At 39.3% G+C, this 16,571-nt stretch overlaps 1 protein-coding gene across 6 annotated transcripts in view; it reads left to right on the forward strand.

The window, feature by feature from the left end:
* The first annotated feature begins 294 nt into the window (after nucleotides 1-294).
* The window catches only part of tjap1 (tight junction associated protein 1 (peripheral)), a 125,940-nt gene continuing 109,663 nt past the window's right edge, over nucleotides 295-16,571 (forward strand). The window contains exon 1 of one of the 6 annotated variants that reach the window (XM_077247006.1): nucleotides 295-748. The gene's annotated coding sequence lies outside the window, so the exon portion shown is untranslated. The remainder of the gene's footprint in view (nucleotides 749-16,571) is intronic. The other 5 variants (XM_077247007.1, XM_077247008.1, XM_077246989.1 and 2 more) reach the window with 5 other exon arrangements.

A 16,571-nucleotide genomic window follows, 5' to 3' on the forward strand; every position in this document is an offset into this window, starting at 1 on the left:
ATTTCCTATATCCATTTTGTTAACATGTATTCATTATTTCAATGAGCTCATTGATTCTTCCTTAAATTAATACATGGTTAGCTAACTGTGTGATTGCTATAGCTACATTTCTGAAATACATAACTTGGACAGTCACCTGATAACAGATCACTCTAAATTGTAATAGACTGCGCTTTCTGTAAAGCTGCTTTGAAACGGTATTGCCGACACATTTAGCCTACCATTATTTTATTTAGCTGCCAGTATCAACTTCTGAAAACTAGCCTAGATCATAAACCCGATATCTCTAAGTGTATGTTCCCTAATGATAGACCCGAGTAACATCGTTCTCCTCCTCTTCTCTGATCCCAACAGCATTCCAGCACTCCAGGACGATCAGCGAACGCGACGCGTCGGGATTCCTGAGGATTACCCGGCGTGCCCCGCGGGAAAGATGGCGCTGAACGGGAGAAGATGGAGATAAACTTTATCTGAAATCTGTAAGAGCTGTTATCCACAGTTGCGATCCCCGGTAACACTTCAACTCCACAACGAGAGATCCCGGCGAGAGGACGCGGGATCGGCGATCGCCAGTGACGGCGCGAGTGGAGATATTTCAGTGTCCGTTAGCAAGTGTGTGTGTGTGTGTGTGTTAGCCAGCGAGGAGAAGAAGAAGGAAAAGCGGGCAAAGTTTATTCAGTTTGAGAAAGAAGTCTAGACTGATCTACACCAAAGTCTGGGGTTAACTGCGGAAAATCAGCAGTGGCAGGTAAGAAGTTCATGAATGTATACCTTCGTAACAGTAGTTCATTTTGGTCATGTAACGTTACTATCAAATCTCATTTTTATATATTGTTGATATGCGGCCAGTCACCGTTGAGATGAACTGATAAACACACCCAGTAATGCTGTTTAATCTCAACATCATATCAGACCTGTGAAATGCTTCCCGATCAACATATCCTCAGGACACTGATCGATTAGCAGATTAGAGAAGGTTAACGTTACTAATCTGAAAAGTGTCGATGTCAGGTGTTTTACGCGAATTATTTATTCGGTGGAGTGTGTCATGGCCATTGGCAGGCGAATAACGTTAAACCTTCTGTCTGTGTAAGGTGTCTCCTCCATTCACATGGTTCGTGATTTAAATATACATATATTTCATTCTTTAATGCATTTTTATGTTCTTATCACAGATGTACTCATATTATTACTGCCAGATCCGGTTGTGCAACCGATCCTGTTACGTTAGCGGGTTGATCTATGCTGGTGATTATGTCCTAAACCGATGGGGATTAACATTTTATTCACGTGTCCTGACATGAAATAGTATAACTTCGTGGAATGCTACTGGGAAGAAAAAACGATGCCATAATTCGACGAATACTCAGAGTTTATGCTGAAATAACTCGTGGAGTCCATCATGGACACAGAACAGGTAACGAACGCTTGAAACCAAACCTGCGGTTATTTACCAACCCTCCTCCGGCTGTCACGATCCTGACATCTTGTTTCAACATTAATTGCCATACAAATAATTGCGTTTAACGATTTAATTGTCTATTTTGTTAATTTCGCTTGCTTGTTAATGAAACACACACACACACACACACACACACACACACACACACACACACACACACACACACACACACACCTTAGAAGAAATAATTTATTCACATTGAACATGGATTCGCATGATAAATTCTTTGATTTCAATAAAGGCTTTATAAACAAATACCATTTTGCTCCGACGAATACCATAAATAATCATATTTTAAGTTATAGCAGTTTAAAATATTTCTCCTTTTCGTCCACTTGGGTTCTACTTTTAACTAATTTGAATGTCTTTTGCAACACAGCCAACCTAAGTATGATATTTTATTAGTAAAGTATTTCTGGCTTAAATGGTTTACTTTGTTATTTTGAAGGGATAGTGCACCCAAAAAATATTTGTAGTTCCAAACTCCTAAGAAAACTTCTAAATGTTTCACAGTGTTTATAAATAAAGATCATAAAATAATCCAAGTCTTCTGAAGAGACACGATTGCTTTATCTGACGAGCAAATTTAATTTAGGCATTTGTTCACATAAACATTTATCAGAAAATATGGTAGACGGAAGCTTAAATGCACTTGCTTGACCCTTTAAGGTATTAAAAAAACATTTTCCATTACATAGCCCTAAACATTTAAATGAATTGAAACAAGATAGCTTTGCATTCACATTTAGACTTTAGCATGTAATGTTAACTGACGCAAATCTTTTTTTCGGGCATACAATAATGTGTTAAAAAACAGATAGAAAAAAGTAACGGACCAAAATGGTGCAGTATTTTGTTTTATGGCGTATGTATGTCTGTAGCATATTTACATGGCAACATATGTGAATAATATCAATATGTGAGTGCACAATAATTGTGAAAAACCTCAAATCGTAATCTCAAATTCGATTTTTAATCTCTGTATTTTTTGTGAGTAATCTTTAAATATTATACAAAGTAGTTGTAAAAATGTATTTATCTGTGCCATTTTAGAAATCCAATTGAAGTTCATATTTACTTATTAATAAAAGTAATAAATGGTTTATTTAGTCAAATTGTACGAGTATCTTTTCTGACTTGACTTTGTATGCAGTTAAAAGTTAACTTACAGCTGGATCTCCAGTAAAGGGAGTCTTTAGGGGTCATCTGGATGCAATAATGTTCAGTTTCACCTTTAAATCACCTGCAGTTTCTAACGTGATGCACAGCCCTATTTCAGCCGTAGTGTTGCTATAAGGCCGGAGCATCACTAATCCAGCTCTGTGTAAAGTAGATCAGCATCCTAATGTCATTGACTTCTCTGGCACTGTCTCAAACCTAGTGAGCTGCCTACCTAGACAGCATGTTTCGGGCAGTGTAGGGTTGTGTCTTGGTAATTCATCGCTGGGCATACTGTGCACAGAAGTGAATGGACAGGACTCTTCATTTTGCAAAGTACACCAGGGTACTTTTGGTCCTCTCTTTGTTAGTGTAGGCAGCTCACTAGTGTGAGACGAAGACTCTGTGTTGGATGCCTCTCAGGGGAGGTTCAATAAACTGCAGTGTTTCAGTGTGTAATGCTTGCTTGAAATGACAGCCTAGATGCTCCCATACCTCTTCCATCTTTATTGAGTGCACTTAGAGTGAGTTGATAAGTCATACATGCCTCAGCCATTACTTACAGATGGGTTATGTCGATAAACAATTAGTGAAGTGCCGTTTGTTAAGAGCTGAACATGTTGCTGATTAGGGCTAAATGTTTGGTCTTTATTGGGATTGTACAATTTACTAATTCAATGTAAATAAATAAGTGATTCAGTTTATTGCAAATTTCAGCTGGTCAATCCCGAGTAACCGATTATTGGCGTTATGGCTCCAACATATTAGTGTTGGTGTTGTTACTGTTGTGATGCACCGAAAATATTTTTTTACTGAAACTAAAGTTTTCATTTAGACGAAAATATAAAACATAAATAAAAATAATAGAAGATTCATTACGCCATCATTACCGTGAACGCCCCTGAGCGCTTGTGGAGTGAACCGCTTCGTTGTTTTGATGCTCTGCTCACTTTTAACTGTTGAAACAGTAAATGGTGCAATTATGTCCCGCGGTCCGGATAGGACTAAAGCCCCAATCGCACAGGATTAGTATTATCTGGGAACCTCGTGTGAATTAGAAATACCCCCCCCCCCACATCTGAATTTGCACGGGATAAGCGAAATCTGTGATTTTACTCGAATTACTGACTTATCTCCCGGATATGATGTCAATAGGCTATTGCTTGATGGAAATGTCTTGTCGTTATTATAGGTCTAGCTGTAGCCTATGATATATCATAAGCAGAAGAATGTGCATTACCACATGCTGATATACATGCCATTCATTTCCATCTAACCATTCTTTTTGTTTTTGCTCTTCTGATGGTTTTCAGCTTTCTGCAAATTGTATAGTTGTATATGTGTATAGTGATATGACCCAGCACCCTAAATACTATCAGAACACTCCCACTCAGCCAGGATAAAAGAGCGCACAGGAAACAAAAACCTTGAAAAAATTATAAACGACCCTGCCAAACAGAGATGCCGATTCACACGGGACTAATATTATCACAGGACCTCGGTGTTTGGCGAAATATAGTAGGTAATTTGCGGGGGAATTTTTACTTTACAAATTACAGACATGGCCGATTCGCGCGGGATTAAGATCACAGACAACCTCTGCAATTATTACTAATGACTAGAGGTCACCAGGTCATACTGATCCCGTGCGAATAGGGCTTAAGCTGAGGTCCAGAACTGGAGCCGTTTGTATACCACTGGTTTAGAGTGTCGTTCGCAGCTGATACATTAAGCCAGTCGTAGTAAAGATCTTCTGCAATGATCACCTATATTTTAGCCCAACAAATTTGACATATTTGCTCTAGGGTTTTGTTTACTGTGATTTGCGTCCACACTGCTGATGTGTTTTACTTTCTGTTGTGTGCATGAAGTAGATACACTGACATGGTCAAAACACATCATTATAGATGCTCTAATGGTTTAGGTCAAAACTATATATTTCTTTTGTGCAGTTTTGGCCAAATATATTTGGTTGCCGGAATGTCTGTGCATTATTAGTGCGTTATTGCAGCTGATGTTGGATCACAGTTGCTTCTTGATGTCCGATTGAACTATATGGGCTGTTGAATAAACTCACCCGTGCTGATGCAGTAGATACAGGGCATAGGGGTTGACCAACTATCAGCGCTGATATTAAGCATTTTGATAGTTATCGGTATCGGCCATTTTCAAAACCAATTTGCCGATAAAATAATTTAATTTTGAAGTGTGCTTTATTTGGCTCTGATTCAGCCCCCTCTGTCGGATCTCACCACTCTGTAGACTAGACCAATACCCCGCACATCTGATTTGTTGGGAGTCACGAGTCCGGCCAATCAACGTGGAAAGCTGAAGGCACTGAAAGCTTTGCACTCTCACACTGAAAGCATTTCAGAGTCAGACTGAAGCTGCTTCACTATATGGGCTATTATAGTAGCCCATGATTCTGAAAGTTAAAGTTATGATTCTGAAAGTTAAGGCAGTAGCAGACTTTGCTGAAGTAGCAATAAATTACTACACTGAAGTTGTATAAAGTTGAAGTTGAACACCTCAATATAATAGGACTATAATAGGTGATTTCCACGGTGCAGAAAACACGGAAGGAATCGCGGAATCCAGACATAAAAACAGAATTTACTGTATAAAGCGGAATGTCACGGAATTTGTCAAATTTTTGATGAATTAATAAAAAGCAGGTCAGTACAAATCAAATCATATTTCACACCGCAAAAAGACTATTTAAATATGAATCCTGCCTGTCTCTAAATGAATGGTGCAGACACACACACACACACACACACACACACACACACACACACACACACACACACACACACGCACGCGCACACACACGCATACACACGACGCTTGCACTGTTTTCAGCTTCAGCCGCATCATTACATGAGGACATGATTGCATAAACATCATCATCTCCAGAGCCGCTTAGTCACTTCATGAGCTTTTAATGCTTCAACTGAGAAAAGTTATGGTCATATCATAAACACACAGAAACTTCGGTTTTTCATAGGGCCCTAAAAATGTAATTTTTGTTAACTGTACATAAATTGAATAAGTTTGATTTCAATTAATTATAAATGGTTTTTGAATGCTAAAATGTAATTTAACCATTAAAATAGAGTCTTTAAGTTTTACAAAATGTTTTCAGAATGCTGCTGGGTGCTTCCTGCACTTTTTAAGTTATTATTATTATTATTATTATTAATAATGTTATTATTAACAGTTCTCAGATTTAAAGATATTTTTAAAATCATTTAAAGAAAGTATTTGTCAAAACCCTTTGTTATTCTTAATTTTGACATCATTTACATTTTTAGACCAGACATAGGCTATATATCGGTTCAAAACAAGCGTGCCGCACAAGCCCTGAAAAGTGAAGCCAAAACGTCTCGATCGCCCCCAGGTGACCGGTCCTAGTATAGCTCATAAACCCCGCCTCCCCCCATGTTATTCAATGGGACGTGAGACCAACTAAACAATTAAATTACACTTCACGTATCTTTTTTCCAAAGATAGTTTCTGTCATTTACTGTAGTTTTTATCACACCGATGTAATTTCAAGTGTTTGTTTTTAAAATAAGTTTGTTTTTGGTTAGTCATTTATTATTATTATATTTAATAATATTTATATTTATTATTTATTTGATGCTATAAAGACGGCGCTGTGGCGTCATGATTGACAGCTGTGATTGACAGGTTCTCTGAGCGAAGTAGTCACTGAAGCAACAACGGACTTTTTTTCGGGATCTTTGGAGGACTGATGAGATTGGAGCTTGACATTTAATATCTAAATTTCTATAATTAATTATTTCACACCGACATAATGGGTTGTTCTGCAGCAGAGGCGTGTGCTTGTGATTGATTCAGCGAGAGTGAGGGTGGGACGTTGATTTCGTGGCTTTACTTCCTGCTCACTACTGCGCATGTCTGGTCCCGAAATCGCAACTGCGTAGACTCAAGTCCCAAGATGTCAGCGCCATATCGGGACAATTGCGGCTTCACTTCTCGCCATTCGAAGAGAGCGAAGGGGCGTCGTCCATCTTTTTTTACAGTATATGGTTCAAAATATCGGTTATCGGTCTACTTGATCTGTAATAATCGGTATCGGCTTCGGCATTGAAAATCACATATCGGTCGACCCCTAATTCTGGGGTGAAAGGTCAGTGACCTCCCCTCCCATGTGTGTTGTTGGTACACTTGAAAACATCATCTGGGCTGTAGGATTATTCTGCATTCTCTCTCATCTGGCTCTGTTCTCACCTCACACACACCCCGCTGGTGTGTGTGGACTCTTTAAGGCAGATTTGTGCTAGGTGGTGTCGTATGATAGCGCACCCCCCTGTGGAGTTTTATCAATTAGGAAACAGCCAGTGTGAAAATGTTTGGGGAGGGATTTGTTGAAAGATTACTCTGTCAAGTACCGCTGCGTGTAGCTGGGCTTAGCTGAAGAGATAGAGGTTTTGTGGCGTCTGGAGTGTTTAATTGGGAAAATAGGTTGCTGAGAGTCGGATAATTGTTGGACGATGGATGCCGTAGAGTCTTCTTCCATTTAAGGAAGCCGTAATGATCAGAGGCTTTCTGCGGTTTCACTGAGGTTTTGTTAGTACTGTTTGGGAAAAAAGTGTACAGGTAGCGAGTGAGTGATCATCATAATGGGTTAATTAACTTTGATTACAGTTTTTTTACTAAAATGCATTGTTTGGTCACATTGATAGTATTTTGCTACAATTCATCATTTTCTTTTAACGGAAAAGAAAATGATTTTTAATTTTTTTTATTTGTAGATGATGACAGATAGGGCTACATGATTCATTGAAATGAAACCGAAATCATTATATTGCTTGGTGTGATGATGATAATATTATTTTTTTATGTCCATATTGGTATATAATCAAAAAAAGTGGCCATATTGTGCAGCTGTACAAGCACAGCAAACCTAGATTATTTTAAATTGCAATCACAATTTTTATCAGAAAAAAAAAAAACGCTATTAGATTTTACCCAATTTGTGCAGCCCTAATTACAGAAACATACATTCACAGAAATCTGTTGTTAGTTTAAAAAAAGTATAATATAATGAAAATAATAATAATTGAATCTTAATATGCAGCTAAACTCAGCTCCAAAAATGGATGCAAATTAAAGTGGGTTTAATGAGACGGCTCACAATCACAATGTGATTTTATGCCTTTTTTTGCCCTGATATCTAAGCAGCAGCAACATGATCCTCATATTGCTGTTCAAATCAATAATATTTGTCAATCTCGCATTGGCCTGAATCTCGCATCCTTCTTCCAGATTGTTCCCTTCAACACATATACTCCAAGCAGGGCAGGAATCATCTGTTTTTTTGCTTTTGCTTTAAATACAGCTGTTGTGACCTTGGCAGTCAAAATTGGTTTAGAATTTTAGATACACTCTATTCATCAGCGTCTGTCCACACACTGCACAGCCTTTCACTCAGGAAAGCTACCAGACAGTGATTTTTGAAGCAAACATTTGAATGGGTTTATTAAGATAAGCTGAAGAGTTTTTTTCACTGTATTTTCCTCAGAAATGTCAAGGCTTTTGCGTATCTTCATTTTTACACTGCACAAATTCTTAGCTGGTCAATGTTATTTCAAAGGTTGTGTGTTCATGGTAGTAAGTGTAACATGTTATTCTTTGTACTACTTTGGTATCGTTCAGGACAAGATGTGAGGCTCCAATGCCCTTGAAACACAACAAGTTCTTTCTTCGAAATTTTTGTTATACTTTAAAACCTACATTTTGCCATCACTGATTAGACCGCAAGGACTTTTTGTGCCGAGAAACGACCTACATGTTGCAGTGTTTTGGAAGCTCCTCTGGAATTCGCTCAAGTCTTTGTTTGAACGGGAGGGAGCGAGAGTCGTGAGGATTGTGTGGAAACATTCCTTTGCTTGGCCGAGCTCCCATGCTGGAGGAACGCTCCTCAGTTCTTGTGCAAATTTACCCTCCGCTCGCTTGCTCCCATTGTCAGCCTGTCAAGTCTGTTTTTATGTTTGTTGCTTGAATCCAATTATCCATGACCTGCTACATAGCCTGCACCTTTTCTCAGTGCCACAGACACACAGGTTACTGATGCTTTCCTCTTTCACGGCACTTTCTGTTCTCTACCTTCATCAATTTTCAAACATTGCTGGGAGATTCTCACTTAAAGGTAATGCAATCACCCATTTGCTCATAATGACCAAATAAGCAGCTGAAATGTCTCGTAAAGGTCAGTACCGTGTACATGTTTTCAATTCCGAAATTCACCCTGAAATTAAATTCCTCAGCCTTAAATTTGCTTTTTCTGGACCTGGTGAACCTTAAAGAATGATTTTTTTGTGTAGCGCTTTTCACAATATCGTTTCAAAGCTTTACAGCTTTACAGAAAATGTATCTGCAGTGCAGGCTGCAATATTGATATAACATGTTTCTTAGAAATGCACATTTGACTTCAGCTTGAGTTAGGATGCAGATGTATATTTATGTTCATTAACAAAAACATTAACATCTGTAAAAATGTTATCAACTTCATTTTAAAAGGCCAAATATAAATATTAAAATTTTTATTCAAATTAACCATCGCTCTTCCATAGTTGCATACTTTAACCATGGTTAAAACCACACATATAGCACCTCAGTACCATGGTAAAGTATTAAACAGTAGCCTAAATAGGCCTACATTTAGTATAAATGCACAAATGCTATAGCTTAATCAAAAAAAAAATACTGTGATTTATATTACTCATTTTATACATGTCTACAATAATGATATAATAAAAAGCTATATGAATATCCCAAATTTCTGCCACAATACCATGGTGCAGTTAGTGTTACTACAGTAAATTCATGCTAAATGATGATGATTTGTAGATTGAAAAACCTTCTGACTGTATCGTTGCACAATGTTTCTCCTGTTTGTCTGCAATGCTTTAAACTAGTTTAAATCACAGAGATATTTGTGTTCTTTACTGAATTTAAAAGCTTCTTACTGGAGATCACAGCGCTGTTTAGTGGTCATGTGACGAGACGATCAGCGAGTAAACGCATCTTCTCCAGTAAGCTTGCGCTACGCTGCTGTAACGCTGCTGTAGCGCTGTTTAGTGGTCATGTGACCGAGACGATCAGCGAGTAAACGCATCTTCTCCAGTAAGCTCGTGCTGCGCTGCTGTAGCGCTGTTTAGTGGTCATGTGACGAGACGATCAGCGAGTAAACGCACCTTCTCCACTAAGCTCGCGCTGCTCTGCTGTAGCGCTGTTTAGTGGTCATGTGACAAGACGATCAGCGAGTAAACGCACCTTCTCCAGTAAGCTCGCGCTGCTCTGCTGTAGCGCTGTTTAGTGGTCATGTGACGAGACGATCAGCGAGTAAACGCATCTTCTCCAGTAAGCTCGCTCTGTGCTGCTGTAGCGCTGTTTAGTGGTCATGTGACGAGACGATCAGCGAGTAAACGTACCTTCTCCAGTAAGCTCGCGCTTCGCTGCTGTAGCGCTGTTTAGTGCTCATGTGACGAGACGATCAGCGAATAAACGCATCTTCTCCAGTAAGCTTGCTCTGTGCTGCTGTAGCGCTGTTTAGTGGTCATGTGACGAGACGATCAGCGAGTAAACGCACCTTCTCCAGTAAGCTCGCGCTGCGCTGCTGTAGCGCTGTTTAGTGGTCATGTGACGAGACGATCAGCGAGTAAACGCACCTTCTCCAGTAAGCTCGCGCTGCGCTGCTGTAGAGCCGTTTAGTGGTCATGTGACAAGACGATCAGCGAGTAAACGCATCTTCTCCAGTAAGCTCGCGCTGCGCTGCTGTAGCGCTGTTTAGTGGTCATGTGACAAGACGATCAGCGAGTAAACGCATCTTCTCCAGTAAGCTCGCGCTGCGCTGCTGTAATGCTGTTTAGTGGTCATGTGACCGAGACTATCAGCGAGTAAACGCATCTTCTCTAGTAAGCTAGAGCTGCGCTGCTGTAGCGCTGTTTAGAGGTCATGTGACGAGACGATCAGCGAGTAAACGCATCTTCTCCAGTAAGCTCGCGCTGCGCTGCTGTAGTGCTGTTTTCTGGTCATGTGACGAGACGATCAGCGAGTAAACGCATCTTCTCCAGTAAGCTCGCGCTGCGCTGCTGTAGCGCTGCTGTAGCGCTGTTTAGTGGTCATGTGACCGAGACGATCAGCGAGTAAACGCATCTTCTCCAGTAAGCTCGCGCTGCGCTGCTGTAGCGCTGTTTAGTGGTCATGTGACGAGACGATCAGCGAGTAAACGCACCTTCTCCACTAAGCTCGCGCTGCTCTGCTGTAGCGCTGTTTAGTGGTCATGTGACGAGACGATCAGCGAGTAAACGCATCTTCTCCAGTAAGCTCGCTCTGTGCTGCTGTAGCGCCGTTTAGTGGTCATGTGACAAGACGATCAGCGAGTAAACGCACCTTCTCCAGTAAGCTCGCGCTGCTCTGCTGTAGCGCTGTTTAGTGGTCATGTGACAAGACGATCAGCGAGTAAACGCACCTTCTCCAGTAAGCTCGCGCTGCTCTGCTGTAGCGCTGTTTAGAGGTCATGTGACGAGACGATCAGCGAGTAAACGCATCTTCTCCAGTAAGCTCGCGCTGCGCTGCTGTAGTGCTGTTTTCTGGTCATGTGACGAGACGATCAGCGAGTAAACGCATCTTCTCTAGTAAGCTAGAGCTGCGCTGCTGTAGCGCTGTTTAGAGGTCATGTGACGAGACGATCAGCGAGTAAACGCATCTTCTCTAGTAAGCTCGCGCTGCGCTGCTGTAGCGCTGTTTTGTTTTGCTTTTGGTGCATAAACATTATATTCAACATTTATCAAACTGGTTATCATTTTATGGAGGGAAAATATATTGCGATAATTATCGTTATTGTTATAATATATTTTGTATATTCAGGGGTTTTCATGGTACTAAATCATACAGTATTTATGCAGTATTTATCCATTTATTAACTTTTTGAGCATAAACTTGAAAATAAAATGTCCAACTTAATCTGTCATAAATCTTGATTGCTTTGCAGCACAGAGGTCTCTTTTTAAAGACAACGTTTGGCAGACTATTGCTGATGTGCGAAAAGTTTTATAAAGTGAAATTAAGAAATTATAGAATTTTACGTTTATTGTTATGAAAAATGCAAAAAGTTATAGAATTTTACGTTTATAATAAAAAATACTTTTACATTTTTATATGAAATATAAATTTTCCAAAACACGTTTTACTCTAAAACTGAAACAAAAATGTAAAAGTTTTTTTCAAATTTGTGTTTGATATCTCAAAAAATTAGCTTTCATTAAGATTTTGTTTGGGCGCAGTACCAAAAGTTTCCACTTGATTAAATTAGTTTCCTATTAATTTCCAATAAGGTCAATTTTGACCTCAAGCAACACAATTGTGACTTTTTTTTCAGAGCCACTTAGGCCTAACCTTTTTGAGTCATGTCCATGATTTTTTTTTTGTGTTCACACAGCAAGTGCCAAAACCTTTACCAACTTTCGTACCATTAAGTAAGAAATTCTAAAAAACAAGAATAGCACCAGAGGGTTAAAAATATCGAAATTGAAATATCTTAATCAAATCCTGAATTAACCAAGTATTTACACCCCTATTTCTCTGTATGATTCGGTGATTAGAAGCACCGTTGGAAATGTTTTTCATACATTAGGAAGAAAACGTGTTTTGAACGTGGAAGAATAACTTTGTTGTCAAACTATATCTATATTTTTGCAACTATTACATTTCTGCAGCTCACAGAAGTCACGTGGAATCCCAATCTACAGTGTCCATGAAGTAGTGCTGTAGTGGCGCGTCGATGACGTCGACGCTTCGACCTCAAAATAACGTCGACGCCATATTTTTGCGTCGACACTTCATTTATTTATTTTTTGCACCGTTTCCGGCGGTACAGCTCGCGACCACACGTGGGAGACCGAAACATTGCAGAATGGAGGACGAAGACAACTAGAAGTGAATGTGCTTTCCATTAAATTAATCACACACAGTAAACAAACCCTTAACAAAAAAAAAAAAAAACGTTGCAATTTAGACGCGCAAACTGGGTGCCGGTGCGGTGAGACCTACATGCTCGGGCAGATTCGGCTTGAAGTCGTTCATCCTCGGTTGCGGCGCCGAGCGCGCTGTTACAAAAGAAGCCGTTCACACAGCCAAGCGAAATGGGGTCTTGCCGGTCTTGCTCACCCAACGCGTCATTTTTGCCGCGCGCATCTTCGCGCTCGTGCCGACGCGTCGAGTTTAAACAAGGCTTTATAGTCAGCATACTCTGATGGGTAAAGCGGCACACAGACAGACCTCTCCTGAATCACCTCCAGCACTAGCAGCCTCCGAAGAACCACTAACTCTGCCTACGTTTCCCTCGTAAGCTGATATTAAACATTCTCTATGATTAGATTTTTTTGTAAAAAATATTTTAATAACACGTTTTTGGCGGTTATAGAGTTCTAATGACGGTGTTCAAATACATAACATTAGACTAACCTTAGCCAGCTTATAGTATCCTGATTCAGTACACTAGTTAGTATTTATTTGAGATACATTGTTTTTTTATTAATCGAGCAGCAGAAAAATTAGTCGTTAGATTAGTCGACTAATTGATAAAATAATCGCCCAACTAATCGTTTAGTTAATAATCGTTTACCCCAGGCCTACCATGAAGTCAGTTCTTTATGTGGACAACTGGCTTTCGTCATGTTCCTGGTCTTTCTCTCTTGTTTCTTCTCTTACCTGCACTTGTTTTTGCCCGCGGTGTTAAGAGAAGCCGGGAGCAGTAATCCACAGCACACATTAGGCCTGACTGCACTACACACACCAGCTGCTAGAAAGAGCTTAGCGCTCCAGATCTCACAATGGCAGGTGGCTGTAGCTTCACCAGTGCTCCACCACTAGTGTCATGAAGAGTCCAGAAGACCTCCAGACAACATCAGGTCCAAGCTGATCTACTTAATACAATTGTCTTTTCCTGCACTCCCTATGGAACATCCTGATGTCCTTTCATCTGAAGTGTGCCTCTGGTTATCAAGGACATTTCATAACGCTCCATATTTCAGCAGTTCTGTTTGCATGTCTGCAGCATCACATGCCTTCCAGCTTGATTATTATGCTTCGTTAAAGGGACAGTTCACCAAAAAAAAAGAAAAAAAGAAAAAAGGGAAATTCTGATTCAAACGTTTTTAATTTGATTCTATATTCATTCTTTTGCATGTATATCTGGTACAGTACATGTCAATTTTTCTTAAGTAAATTATACAGGGAACCCTGTCAGTTGGTACATTACTATAGTATTTAAAGTTGTTACTTTCAGCTTTCACCTGCAGCATGTAAGGAATCCAAATTGTGATGTCGGTTGCTTTTGCGGCATTGCGAAAAGTCACCTCAAAAACTGCCTTTCCTCTTCATGTCCTTTCTTCAATATCTCACTTGTTGTTTTCCTCCACACATAAGCACTTTTACTATTTTTGTCCCCAATGGACATTTTCATGGAGCTATAACTAATATCTCTTGTTCCTGAGAACTACAAATTACCCTTTAGGAGTTGGGTTTTTTAAGCCTTGTCATTGACTGAAAGGTCATAGTGGTTTCGATACCTTTATATGAGATCGTATTTAGTTCACATGCATGGACAGAATGGCCTATTTCTGTCAGTGTTGCCCTGGAGCTTATGTTACAGGTGCAGCAGACATCTTAACTGATCCAGCTGACACAGTTGAGTATTGGCATTTCCATTAGTATGACAGTTTTCTGTTTCCTCTTCTTATAAAGAAACATGAAGATGACCTGTAGTTGACACATACAGTAAATAAAGTGCCTGGAGTTCAGATTTGTCAGAACACTGCTAACGGAATAGTTCACTTAAAGGGATAGTTCACCCAAAAATGTAAATTCTGTCAGTATTTACTCACCCTCATGTTGTTCAACCCCGTAAGACCTTCGTTCATCTTCGGAACACGGATTAAGATATTTTTGATTAAATCTGAGAGCTGGATCACTCCTCCATAGGCTTCCAAGGGATTAAAATTCGCCAGCCCCTAAAAGTTATTAAAGACATCGTTAAAATAGTCCAAGTGACTACAGTGGCTCAATCTTAAGTTTATCAAGCGACGAGAATACTTTTTGTGCGCAAAAACAAACAAAAATAACGACTTTATTTCAACTATTAATTTCCTTCTCTGTTGGCCTCGAGTCAGTTAACGTAGTGTGATTGCGTAGAGCTACGTCACACGTAGGCTCACTATTGGCCAACGCTGGTCATGTGTGTGATGCGTGTGACGTACAACAGAAGCTTACGCTATTACACTAGTGAACTGACTCGGGACCCACAGAGAAGGAAATTAATAGTTGAAATAAAGTCGTTATTTTCGTTTGTTTTGCGCACAAAAAATATTCTTGTCGTTTGATAAACTTCAGATTGAGCCACTGTAGTCACTTGGACTATTTTAACGATGTCTTTAATAACTTTTTGCGGAACAAGTGTTAATCCCTTAGAAGCCTATGGAGGAGGGATCCAGCTCTCAGATTTAATCACAAATATCATAATTCTTGTTCTGAAGATGAACGAAGGTCTTACGGGTTTGAACAACATGAGGGAGAGTAATTACTGACAGAATTTTAATTTTTGGGTGAACTATCCCTTTAAACATGAAAATATTGCAGAAAAAACAAACAACTGCATCATATTTACTTCTTAATATTGAAACATTGCAGATGACGAAGTATTCTGTATATTATATAGCGTTCATTGGTTCTTTAGAAGCATGATGGTAAAAAAAAGCTATACTTTCACTGAATTGACAACATGAGCTAGAACATAAGGCAAGGGAAGTTTATTTATGTAGGACATTTCATACACAATAGTCTTTCAAAGTGTTGTACACAAAAAAGATTTAAAAATAAGAAAAGAGAAGAATAAATATGATGATTTAGTGCATGTTTATTCAGAATTTCTCCTATTATGTTTGATGAAAGAAAAAATCAAAAGATTCAGAGAACTAGGCTACCTGAAGGTGAGCAAACAATGACGTTAGCCTATTTTGCCTGTTGCCTAAAGATTATTATGAGGGTTTCCAAGGTTGACTCAGGCTTGAGTGGTTCCTGGCAGTCGTGCTGATTGGATAATACGCCTGTGTGGACACACCCCCACCCCACAGCAGTGGAAAATGAAATCACTGAGAGGAACTGAAAGAGCCGCCTCAGCAATAATCTGTCCTCCGACCCACCCAGTGCTAGCAGCTGCAGGTCCCATTACAACAAAGCAGAGCAATTACTGCTGGTTTCTAATGCGAGCAACATAGTCATGTCTGTAATATATCCCTTCTAAGAAAAACCAAAATCCTCTAACCCTAAATGTCAGTTTCACACTGTTCATTTACATGGCAAAACACAGATTTGAATGTTGCAATGTGGTGATCGTACTTTTAAAGGTCAACCAAAGTCTCTGAAATATTTTGGTTTAAACAGGTTCACACTGCAGAGCGTGTGAAACTGTTTACGTTTTTTATCGCTGCCCGTATTAATTAGGGGTGTAACAATATATCGCAATACAAAAATGCAACAATATGTATCGTGGATAGTTCACCCAAAATAAAAATTACCATGTGAGAAAAAATTCACGTTTTCTGAGTCAGCACTACATTAAACTACAATATATAATGTATAATAATGCAATGGGGGGATATTTGTGGATCCTGATAATGCCAAATGTCTTATGTTACCAGTAAAAAGTGGTACATTATTTTAAATATATCTAGCCAGTGACAGAGTGCAAGAATATTCGCCTAAAATAATTCTGTATTTTCAGCTTCAGAATCATGAATATTTGTTTTCTGGTATCACCATTGTCCAAGCCTTTTCATTTACACCCACAATGTAATATCAAATTTAGCATTTAATAACAGAACATTTTTTTGTTAAGCTTTTATCATATGTCTTAGAGTAT

The sequence above is a fragment of the Siphateles boraxobius genome, unplaced genomic scaffold (assembly GCF_051911475.1).
Source record: "Siphateles boraxobius isolate OS27281-9 unplaced genomic scaffold, OSU_SipBor_1 104, whole genome shotgun sequence".
NCBI classification, from domain to species: domain Eukaryota; kingdom Metazoa; phylum Chordata; class Actinopteri; order Cypriniformes; family Leuciscidae; genus Siphateles; species Siphateles boraxobius.